Source organism: Saccostrea cucullata, unplaced genomic scaffold, assembly GCF_032062105.1.
Source record: "Saccostrea cucullata isolate Sc308-1 unplaced genomic scaffold, CSIRO_AGI_Scuc_v1 ctg2234, whole genome shotgun sequence".
In the NCBI taxonomy this organism is placed as follows: domain Eukaryota; kingdom Metazoa; phylum Mollusca; class Bivalvia; order Ostreida; family Ostreidae; genus Saccostrea; species Saccostrea cuccullata.
This window is the reverse complement of record NW_026936183.1, coordinates 42,753-55,000: the sequence shown is the minus strand read 5'-3', so window position 1 is coordinate 55,000 and position 12,248 is coordinate 42,753. Positions and strand designations below refer to the sequence as shown.

General features: G+C 32.8%; 1 pseudogene; it reads right to left on the bottom strand.

The window, feature by feature from the left end:
* Positions 1–3,033: 3,033 nt before the first annotated feature.
* Positions 3,034–4,988, bottom strand: LOC134244960 (uncharacterized; annotated as a pseudogene).
* Positions 4,989–12,248: the final 7,260 nt, after the last annotated feature.

The following is a 12,248-nucleotide window of genomic DNA, read 5'->3' as shown; positions in this document are numbered from 1 at the left end:
TTTTTTATTGTCTCATAATTGTAATTTTATTTATTGTATATATGGATTGTATATGTGCTTTTAAAGAAGGCCCCGAGGAAGACTAGTGTTCGAACTAATTAGGTTACCTTCTCTAAATAAAGTATTATTATCATTATTATTATTATATGTAAATAAATGATTTGCTTCATATGATTCACATATGGTGCCATTTTTTTATGATTCTCAAATGAAAAACCAATCATTAGAGAATCAAATGATACTCATATGCGGATCAAATGTGGCTAAGTTGCCTGTGTAGCCTATGTAAAATTTCTATAATTCATTGTCTTGTATGAGTATGAGAGAAAAATATGAATATATTTTTTTAAAAGCACAAATTCTTGCAGGTAGTGTGTAGTGTATTTGATGAACATGGTGTTAATCTATGAAAGTTAGCTATTCACACAAGAGTAATAGATTTAATGTACATGTAATTTTTTTTCAAAAGTCCATTGCCTAATTTTGTAGATCTTGACCAATCTCAACTCATCACATTATGGTTGTGGTATGTTGTAAAGGAAACCATTATAGTTTTCAGTAGAAATCCCACAACATTTTGTTTAGATTTTCACTGTGTTACATTCCAGTGTACATATATAATCATATCAAAGACTTATCTTTTCTATATCATGTCTGGGGTAGTGCAAGATATTTTTCGTAGTTAAAGTCATAATAATTTTTCTATTCAGTATTTTTTTTTAATTAAGATTTTTTTTTTACTTTCACACAAACTACACCAATACAAACAAAGGTATGTGTAAATCAATGTAGGAGGCAGTTTTGATTTAAAGCCAAAAAAGAGGTAATTGAAAACTAGTGTGAAAGAGAGAGGGTAGATAAGTGAGAGAGAGAGAGAAAGAGGGAGTGAACGAGAGAGAGAGAGAGAGATGAGGTACACAAACTTTATATAATAATTTACAGTGAGAAACTTTTTAAAAGTTTTTCAACTATTTCCTGCCAGTGGCTTTCAAATTCATCATATTGAAAATTTTAACAAAACAAGACAATCAGCAGTCTCGTTTAAAGTTATCATTTCGTAAGTTCTATTGCAGATACAGTGACCTTGTCATCAAATACAATTTATCATTGAGTCAAAAATACTAATTGTTAGTCAATTATTTATAACCTGACTTGACGACAGATTTTCCCGTTATTTCCCGATAATTAAAAAGAGCACACGGCGGGTGTGACCGGTCTGCATGGAATTCTCAGTCCTCTATGGCACCTTATCCTACCTCTGATGTTTCGGAGGTCCGAGTTTGCTCTGCACTTATTTTGTATTGTTTATGGACTTTTTATCTAGAATACTGTTCGTTATCTCCATATGTTTCATTCAAATATTGGAAAGTTGATACACGATACACAGGTGACCTATAAGGCCAATGGGCCTCTGGTACGTTGTGTTGCGTTGTGCGTTAAGATTTGAACATTTTCAGTTTCCTCTCTGCACCTGCGTAACCAATTTTGTCATTAAACATCTGTAAATAAAAGGAAACAAAATTAGTGAAGTTCATGGTTCCTGCACCCTCCCCTTTCATAGGGCCCAAGGGTTGAGTCAAAATTTTAGTATTGTAATAAGCATTGGGTCCTCTATCAAAATTTTGAAATTTCATGGCCCCAGGACCAGGGGTTCTAATGCTAGGGTGGGCCTATATATAGAAAATACAATGAAAATGCATTATTTTTTTGAAAGTCTTCTTCTCTGCGATTGGAAATTAAACAAGAAATTTAATGATACATGATGTAGAAATAATTAGGACCCCGGTGCATCTTCCAAAATTGTAAATGTTATAGCCCCAAGGTCAGGGGTTCTGATGTTAGGGCAGGACTGTATTGCTTATATTGTGAAATGCATCAATTCTTTGAAAATCTTTTTTGCTCCGTGGTATTAACCAAAATAATTATATACTTATGATGAGAAAGGGTGCGTCTTCTAAAATTGTGAATTTCATGGCCCCAGGGTCGGGTTCTGGTGTTTGGAATGGGCTTTATAAATTATGTTATGAAAATGAATAAATTCTTTACAAATCTCCTCCTCTCCTCCTTGGTATTAATCAGATGAACTACCTAAAACATGTATATGTTTATGATGAGCAAGGGTGTTTCTGTCGGAATTTTAAAATTTTATACCCCTGGGTCAGGTATACAATACAGGGGGCACTAAGCATATACTGAAATTGAATTCATGCTTTGAAATCTGCGCCTTGCTGTTAATAAAACATTTAAAATGAGCAAGATTGCTTCTTTTAAAATTGTGGAAGAGGGTGACATTCTTATTCTTATGCAATTGATGCATTTTGTGTGATGTTTACGTCTAATTTTGTTGACGTTTTTTATATTAAATACATCAAGGGGTGTAGTGTTTTACATCCCTCTATTGTGATGTCACAAACAAAGCTTTCCGTCTCGTTAATGTTCGTTTTACAACCTAAAACACCATTGTTTTAACCAATTAAACTCATTTTACAAAACAGTAACATTAGACTATATTTAAGTGGATATAAATAAAAAAATAACAATGTAACACTCAGATTTCTGGAAGTGTATTTCACCTTCTATTTGTAAACAAAGGTTTGCGTATCATCTTTATTTAAAATGATTTGTGACTTTTAAATCAATTAAATATTGTAGAAAAGAAATATTTACATTATTAATTCTACCACATGAAATTCTACAAAAGACTTTCTTTTCTTTCACTAATTTAGATATATTGGTGAAAACTTCTCTGTAATCTCATTTCTGTAGCTCTGTGTATGCTGTTGAATGGTGCTTATCTGAGAGATTGTTGGTGTGAGTATAAAACAGCCCGGAGGTTCCCTGTCACCTGTTGACAGATCCCCAGAATCTGCCAGGATATATATCTTCCATATAAATTTATAAACTGTCCTTGATCATAGTTAACTAGGGTCTGTAGATAATCTAGAGCTGTTTGTACTCTCGTTGTGTCAACTTGTCTGTAGCACAAGATCTCTAGCATATATAACAGAACAAATGTGGGATGCATAATAAAGATCAATTGTTCTGTAGACCAGACTGTTGTTCTCGTATTAACTCATTGATGTAATACATTTCTTGGCTAAGTTTGATATTCATTGCTACAGCCTGTCTCATCTTTGTAGACCAGGAATGTCCCCCTACAGCCTCAGTATACATCTCTGTATCTACATTTGACCTAAAAATCACACAAGGCTGTGTTAACTTTACCTTGATAATCTCTATAATATTCAAAGTCTCCTTTTATCTAAGTGTGTTGTAATAATACATGGCTATGTACATCATGTCAGTAATACAACCATACTTGGCTGCTAATTTCAGCATATAACAGGAGATTTTGTCCGCTCTATACCTCAGTTTGTTTTTACGTGAGTAAGTTTCCATATACAATATAAAAGAAGTTCCTTGAAAAACATTAGCTGTAAGTTTCTGTAACAATGGGAAGTGATATTGTGTAAGGAAAAGTGAACCTATGATTTGTGCTATTGTATGTAGAGACCTTATACATGTTTCTAGGTTTGGAGTGGAAATTACGGCATATGCGTGTATCTCGTCAAAGAGATTTTTATCGAACTTAATATCAGATATCATAATATTTTCATCTGTACAGATGGAGAGATGGGGGTAGAGAAGGCCCTTTATTATAGAAGACCTAATGGATGGACTGTGTAGCAGGAAAGCTAAACCCTTCTCATATAACTCATGCAGTCTTATAAATAGTCGATGTTGTGCTTCACCATGGACTTTACCCAGAAACATGTTATTTTGGGGAATGAAGAAGTTAGGACAGACCCCCTCATACACCCACTTAAGAATGAGCTTGAACTTAAGAATGAGCTTGAAGCATTTCCAGAAACACTCTAGGAGAGTTTGTGGACACCAATGTTGTAATGTATTTTGTTGAATTATCCAGAAAACTGCTGTTTTCATATGATAGGAACACAGTAATTTATCACCATCCATCACCTAGTTCATTGTTAATTAATTCTGTCAAGAACAATTTAAGTAAGCCGTAAGTTAAGAATTGACAATGATTCATAGCACACAGAAGTTTGTGTTCTGCAAGAGAGAAAGAAATTCTCCATTCATTGTGCACATGGTGTCCAAGTGTATGTCCTATTACTACAAAGTGACATCCATTCTTTACCATCTCATCATCAGCATGAGGCTGTGGCCATGAGTGACATCTGTCTATCCATGAGGAGGCAGATGGAGGCCAAAAGTCACAAGCAAAACAGTAGGCATAATCATATTCTTTATCCCCAAAATACACTCCACTGATACAGGGTCCATGTGGACTGGGGTCAGGAAAATCGGCAACCGAGCATAGAATCTATGTGTATTTTGAGCTGGAGATATAATTCCTGTTATTCATTCTAACACATGCACTCTGGACATTTCTGTAACTGCTTGGTGACAGTAAGTATAACAAAGTAAATCCTGGTGGACTATCAGAAGAGTCACAGAGGATCAGTGTTTGTCTGTGTGTGTTGTAATACTGAGACTGAGATAATTCCCAGATCACACGGTGATTATTTGGCCACAACATACAGTCTATATCTGATTTCTCAAGTCTAAATCATTCTTTTTCACTTCCGCTTTTCACAAAACTGACATCATCACTTGTTCTCACTTGATTGATCACCATATCACTGATGTCTACCACATCTCTCCTCATGGCCACCAGTTGTGAAGTCCCAAGTTTGTCACACAGTCCCATGAACACTGACTCAGACATATGCTGTAGGGCTGTCTTTCTAATGATGTATAAGAAAGATTTTTTATGTTCTGATATATACATGTATGTGACACCGGTATACACCATATATAAATGTCATTTTAGTAAATCATTCGATAGCAGTGGCGTATGTTCTTTTCTGCGTATGTGTAGACTAGTGTGAAGTCAAAGAATTAACCTGAGGTGGAAAGTGAAGTCAGAGAATTAACCTGAGGTGGAAAGTGATGTCAGAGAATTAGCCTTAGGTGGAAAGTGTGGGTAAACAAGGAGCTTCCTTTCGATGGGTATTTTGTGGGGGGGGGGGGGGGGTTTCAAAGGGAGCATTTGTACAAACTCAGATATCTAAAATTTTAATTTGACCAGTTCCTCAAATATGGGTTTTGTATTTCTTGGTATAACCTTAAAAAGTATGCATTTTTATGTCATTCTCTTGTGATTTCTACATTGTTTTTTAAAATGTCTTTAATATACGAGTATATCAAACATTCTGATATAGGCCATACATTCAGATGATTACCCATATAGATTATATATTCAGAATTATCACCCTATGATATTGTATCCAAATGCCTAGTAAGGTTCCCTTTTTTGCGAGGAAACTTGTTTAAGTATTTAGATATCAAAAACAAATTCTTGGGGAAAATATATCTTTTTGGAACGCGTCGTCTGGCATTTAAGTGAAATATGCCTATGCTCCTAATTTCACATTTTTTTTTAAAAAAATTCCAAACACTTATTTTCATCAATAACAATAGCATTAGATTCAAAAATGGAAAAAAAAAAGTTTGAAGCATGAGGCGTTGCTTACTTTTTCAGAAATGAATATTATGCCTAATCATGATGTGAATAAATTTTGATTAGAAATTTCCAAAAAAAAAACTTATCTCAAAATAAAATTAAAAATATAAGGTTAAAATGAAAATAATGTCATACTTATTTATTTCTGATCAGAAAACATAATGAAAGATTGTATATTGCTTAACGTCCCTCTCGAGAATTTTTCACTCATATGGAGACGTCACCGTATGCCGGTGAAGGGCTTCAAATTTTGACCTTTACTCGGCACTCAGGGCCATTGAGCAGTGAGGGATCTTTATCGTGCCAGCGCCTGCCGCTAACACGGGGCCTCGGTTTTTAAGGTCTCATCCGAAGGACCCGCACCTTTCACTTCAAAGTGCCGAGCGCATGGCGAAGGAACAGTTGCTACCCATTTTAACGACTAGGTCGGTCGCGGCCGAGATGCGAACTCACGACCTCCCGATCACGGAAAACATAATGAAGTATTGCTTTTTAAATCAGAATTAAAGCAGAATATCACATTTTTCTGTGCTTTTAAAATAATATGCATCCATTAACAAGTTACATATATCTTTCTATTATCGTTCTTGAAAATACTTTTAGTTAAACAAAATATTAACTTAATGTTTATAAACATATCTGAATCTGAAATTTCTGAAACAATTAAAAGACATATCATAGGAGATAAGAAATATCAAAATTTCACAGTTTAAAAACCTAAGTATAAATATTTTACTTAAACTATAACAGATAATTAATGAAAATATTGGCAATAAAACCTAGAATTCAATATATTTACTTTGTTTACATTTGTTTGAGTTGACTATAAATATGGTCCTCAATAAAAAAAATTCATGTACATTCTGACAAGACAATCCATTGTATTTCAAGGAAAGTTATCTCACTCATCAGAGGGATATTAAACCTTAACAAAACTGAGAACCCTTAACGTATCCTTTAACACTGCTTAGAAAATATGGAAACTTCATTTCTGAATAATCAAAATTGGATCAATACGTTGAATTTCCTTCTTACCAAATATAACTCAAGTTAGCAATCTCATTTCCTGTACATATTATGGACTCCTGTTGCTTTTGATGAAATTTCCTAATACAGAGTTATTAATAATAACACTTGAACCCTGGCTTTAAAATGTTCAAGATAAGGGAATATTTTTGTCCTTAAATATAACATAACCGGTTAGGTATAAAACTGCATATTGCTAAGAATTCTCTTTTGGCAATCGCAAAAAAGTACATAATTTTTTAGGATATCCGATCCTCAGCCAAAGAGGATAACTCCAAAAATAAATTAATAAAAAAAAATAAAAATAAATAAAAATAAAATTTGAAATGCATCAAAATGAAGCTAGAAATGAACTTTTTGTCAGGCAACAATTTTCATTTTATTTATCTTTATAAGATTCAAGGTTTTTGGAAGTCTTAGCAAATGTCCTATTAAAGTTGACATTTGTACCTTATAAAAGGAAAAAAAATGATAATATAGTTCTCGGGAAAAAAGATATTTCTTGAATCCAGCCTTAGATACCAATGCTTATTGGCATGATATGAAATGAGAAGTGATTTATGGTGTCTTGCAATGAAAGCAAAAGCCTTTTACAATATGTATTATAGAATACATGACGTAAACAGAACACAAAAAATACCAAATAAGTATAAAACTCATGACATTTTCTCTGAATGCCTCGATACCCATCATTTTTAACCAAAATTATATTTGTTTATCAATTTGCAATTGGAAAAGCATTGGTGATTAATATTCCAATTCGCTTTTTCTACAAAAATATTTGAGATTTTGACAATTTTCCCTATATAATATAATTAACTTTAATCTTTAACTCAAAAGAAATATTGTGGATAAATTTACATTAATTTTTGGCTTCCGAGATACTTTTATGAGTATTAATGATAAATCAACTGCAAAGTATACAAACCTGAGGATCGCACTACCTTAATGATAGGCACGATTTCTTATCTACCCTCCCCCTTTTGTTCTATCGAATTTTTATTCTTGAGAAAATGATGTGTAAGCTACAGCCTTTTTGTCTATATGGAATATACGCCACTGAATAGTAACATAATTACGATGATCATATATCAAGCTTGTTTATATTTTATTCCAAACTTTAAAAAAACATATTACTTTCAAAGTTGATGTAAATATGTTTAACATGTACCCAATGCATGATTTTTTCTAAGCTTATAACTTACAAAGAATGAAATAGATATAAACACATATACGTTAATTGTACAGAAAGTTAATCAATGCATCATAATATTTATTGAATGATATAGAAACTGTAGACATTTTAAGTACAATACAAATTAAAACTTACATTGGAGACATGTTAATGAGATCCATTTTGTCATATATAGATATGCAAATTACCGGGTGCTATATATGAACAATAAGAAAAACCCCTCTAAATGCACTTTAGGTCTATAATGACAATTATCTCTACAATTATTTATAGAATGAATTGAAATTTTTATTGATTGAATACTATTGTCCCTCTTGAGAATTATCACTCATATAGAGACGCCACCATTTGGCGGTGGAGTGCTGCAAATTTCATCATATACTCGGCACTCAGGGCCATTAAGCAATAAGGGATATTTTTTGAACCAACACTTACTCATTACTGCGATACAGGACCTCGGTTTATACGGTTTTATCCGAAGGACTGGTCTCCACGTCTATAGTTGGATACACTCTATCCACTACGCCACATCATGACCAGCGACGAAATTAAAAGGAATGATGGGAAAAGGTGAATGGTCTGAATGGATATAATTTCAATTGAACTCTTCAAGTTTGGTCAATATAAATCCACTAAGAATTAAATTATCAGTTTAAGCAAAACCCGAAAAGTAAAGAAAAGATAAATGAAATAAATAAAATTATGAATGAAGGGGGGGGGGCTTTTTATTGAAAATAAAAGTAATATATTTTTTAATGACTTCCAAAAATTATAAGATTTTTAAAAAATGATCTAAAATTTATAATACACATGATTTCCAAATTAATTTTTATTTAATTTAATTCTGAATGTTGAATACGAGGGGCTATCAAAAAGTTCGTGGACTAGCGCCATAAAATTAAAACCGCTCTAGGTACGTCAATGAATTTAAGATATTTAGTTATCTACATCTTTTCTTTCTATAGAATAAACCACAAATCCTAAATTTTATTTTTTAAATAAATTATTTAAAGTTTTTGTAAGCAATGGTATGCCCAGGCGGTGCAACCTCGAAAACGACGTTTTTTCGATATAAGTGTAAGTAAGATAAACTATTTTAATATAAACATTTGACATCCAAATATACCCTTAATGCAGGTGTGTGTTGGGACACTATTGTTCCATAAAATGTGGAATTTTTACCTCATTCTGCTGGAAGTTCTATAAAATTTTATTGTAAATTTTACAAGGAGTATCCAAACAAATAATGCCTTGGAAATGAGGTCAAAAGGGGGGAGGGATTTCCTTTTCAAACTTTCCATAAAGTTTTGTCCTGGAAAAACTGGTATACATCTAGGAAATGTTTAAACTGGCTACGGCGAAATAATTTGCATCCACATTACTTGTTTTTAATGCAAAAATAGACTCGGAGAGAGAAGGGATGCGAAGTTAGTGTCGATTTGTAGTCTAGGTTTGAAAAATCTATCACGTCAAATAATGACGTTGATCTTTATTGATCTTTATCTATCTATATTGAACTCCAAAAAGATAATATGCTGGAACAATCAAGCGAGGATCTCTCCCAATTTATAAATCCATTTGTAAGAATATATGCATTGAAAGCTGTTGTTCATGACATTGTTAAGCCATAAAAACAAGAGAGGTTGAAGTCCTTACTCAGCTTTAGGGAATCTCATTAAAATAAGTGTACGATGTAGAAGAAGAGGACAATGAAAATTAATGACGTTGTCGGACGTCATGAAACTAAGAGGCGACAGCTCCGATTGATCATATTATGACGTCGACGTTTTTTATTTAATAATAATTTGGAAAATAATGAACGTCTCAAGCTTAAATTTTCAGCATTTCTTTTTTTTATGTTTTGTATACATTCTGTAAGCTCAGACAAAATAGTACTAATTTTATAGCCCCAGTACACAAACTTTTTGATAACCCCTCGTACTTACCATCTTTCAAAAAATATAATCCTGCCTTTATTCTGTACATTCCTTCTGAGTTTGATTTTAAGATATATTTAGGCCATTTTGATATAAAATTATGTTTCGAACTGCTGTATATTTTCATGTGTTCCGGCATTCCTTAATAATTCTTACTTCTGTGTAATTTTAGTCGATCCTGCCTCTATTGGAGTCTGACCTGTATGAAATATGTCAGGTCTGTGTGTAGGGAAAACTCACCCAGAACCTGCCACAGTTTACCTCAGACCTGTATACAACAGGGGTGGTGCTAGCCAGTGGGGGATACCCGGGGGTGTTCTTATCTCAGGTATAAAACATGTAAAACATAAACGCTGTCAGGAATATGTGTTTGTTAATCTGAAACTTCGATTAACCTGATTAAAAATTCCAGGAATTGTGCAAATAAATTATTGTAAGACAGACATTTACATATACCCTCTGCCAAAATTGTGAAATTCATTGCACCAAGTACGTCAGGGTTTCTAGTCTAAGGGCGGGGCTAAAAAGATTTTATACTGAAAATGCATTATTTCTTTGGAAATCTTATTGTCTGCTCCTAGGCAAAAGACTTAATATATTCCCCATAGACTTTTCAGTCCTTTACGGTTAATAATTACATCCTCCTAATATTGCCTCTTTTATTCCTTAAGAAAACCATTGCCGTTTATTATTTCATGAACAACACTAAGCTTATCACCTGTACAGATTTGTTGATCAGTGGTTGTTCAATCAACATGATCAATGAAACCTATTATGATGGATAAACCAATCATGGCGACCAACAGAAGGCCTCTTAAATGTATGTTATAATCTTACACAACTCATTATTCAATACTGGTGATTTTTTAAAATATATTTCTTGTCTGTCCTTTTTTTTCAATAAATGATGTGTAAGCAGATATATTGTTATTGATATAATTTTGTTTAAATAGTTTTATAAATATGAGTTGAGGAAATAAATATTGGTCATTGTTTTTTTCATTCAGGAGATTCAGTCACAGAAAGTGCAACATAATTTTGGACTAGGCATAAAATATATCTTTTCTCTGGAAATAAAATTAATTTGACATGATATATGTGAACATGGTTTTAGCATATTAATGAAATAATTTATTCATTTTTCCAAATTGAGAGCCTCAGTCTTAAATGAGATGAAGTTCAAGGTCTCGTAATCATAGAAGTTTGTGTTCAGACGCAAGTGAAGTTAGAGAATTCTTTTGGGTTTTAATAAACATGTTAATTAAATTTCCATTGGTTATGAAGCCAGTGGTTTGTAACAATATTGCTTGTTCAGAACACATGTTCTTCGCGCTTTTCCCATGTGGGAATTGCAGCATTTAGCGTTGCATAATCTTTCAACATGTATTAATCAAGACGTGCAGCATTTGATTCAGTGACATCACTGATGCAGAGGATGTAGCCCCGTGCGCCATTTTGCTTTTACACGCCATGTGAGAGAATCTTTTAAATTGAAAAACACGCCTGAAATTTTTACTGCAGGCAAAATCAACTATCTTTCACATAATTGGTGTACATTAACTCATGATAGTTGGATTCTTGATGTTGTTAAAGGTTTCAAGATAGAATCCAAATATGAACCTTTTCAATTTTACATAACTAATTCGCTAAAATCTTCTGAAATTGAATATGAAGCAGCTCAAAGAGAAGTAGAAAAATTTTTAAAGAAGGGAATTGTAGAGATCATTCATGAAAATGAGAATTTATTTGAGAATTTTTCATTCAAATATTTTTCTGCGTCCATAAAAAGATGGGTCATTTAGAATTATTCTGAATTAAAAGAATTTAAATGAGTTTGTTGACAATCATCATTTCAAGATGGATACATTGAGGTCAGCAATATCTTTAATGAAACCAAATTGTTGGTTTAGCTCATTTGATATCAAAGATGCTTATTATTCTGTGAAAATTCATGAATGCAGTAGACAATTTTAAAGATTCAGGTGGGAAAATAAAACATATCAACTCACTTGTCTACCTATGGGATTAGCCAGTGCTCCACGTATTTTTACTAAAATCATAAAGCCTTTTTTGCTGAACTTGGAAATTTGGTCATTTCAATGTAATTTACATGGATGATGTTTTGTTATTGGGCAATACAAAAGATGAGTGTGAAGTTAATTTAAGAGACACCTTTAGGTCTTTAGATAGTCTAAGATTTACTATTCACCTTCATGTACTTATGCAAGCCAAAATGTTGTCTTTCTGGGATTTTTATTAGATTCGGTTACTATGACAGTTAGACTTACACCAGAGTAAGCTCAATCTATTAAAAAATTTTGTGATATGGTTTTAAATCAAAATGAAGTGACAATTAAACAGCTTGCACAGCTTGTAGGCATGTTTGTAGCCTCTGAACCAGGTGTGGAATATGCTAGACTTTATTATAAAGACCTTGGAAATAGAACAAGATTTGGTTTTAAAACTTAATCGAGGAAATTTTGAAGCCCATATAACAATTTCTCATCAGAGTAGGATACTGCTAAACTGGTGGTCTCTT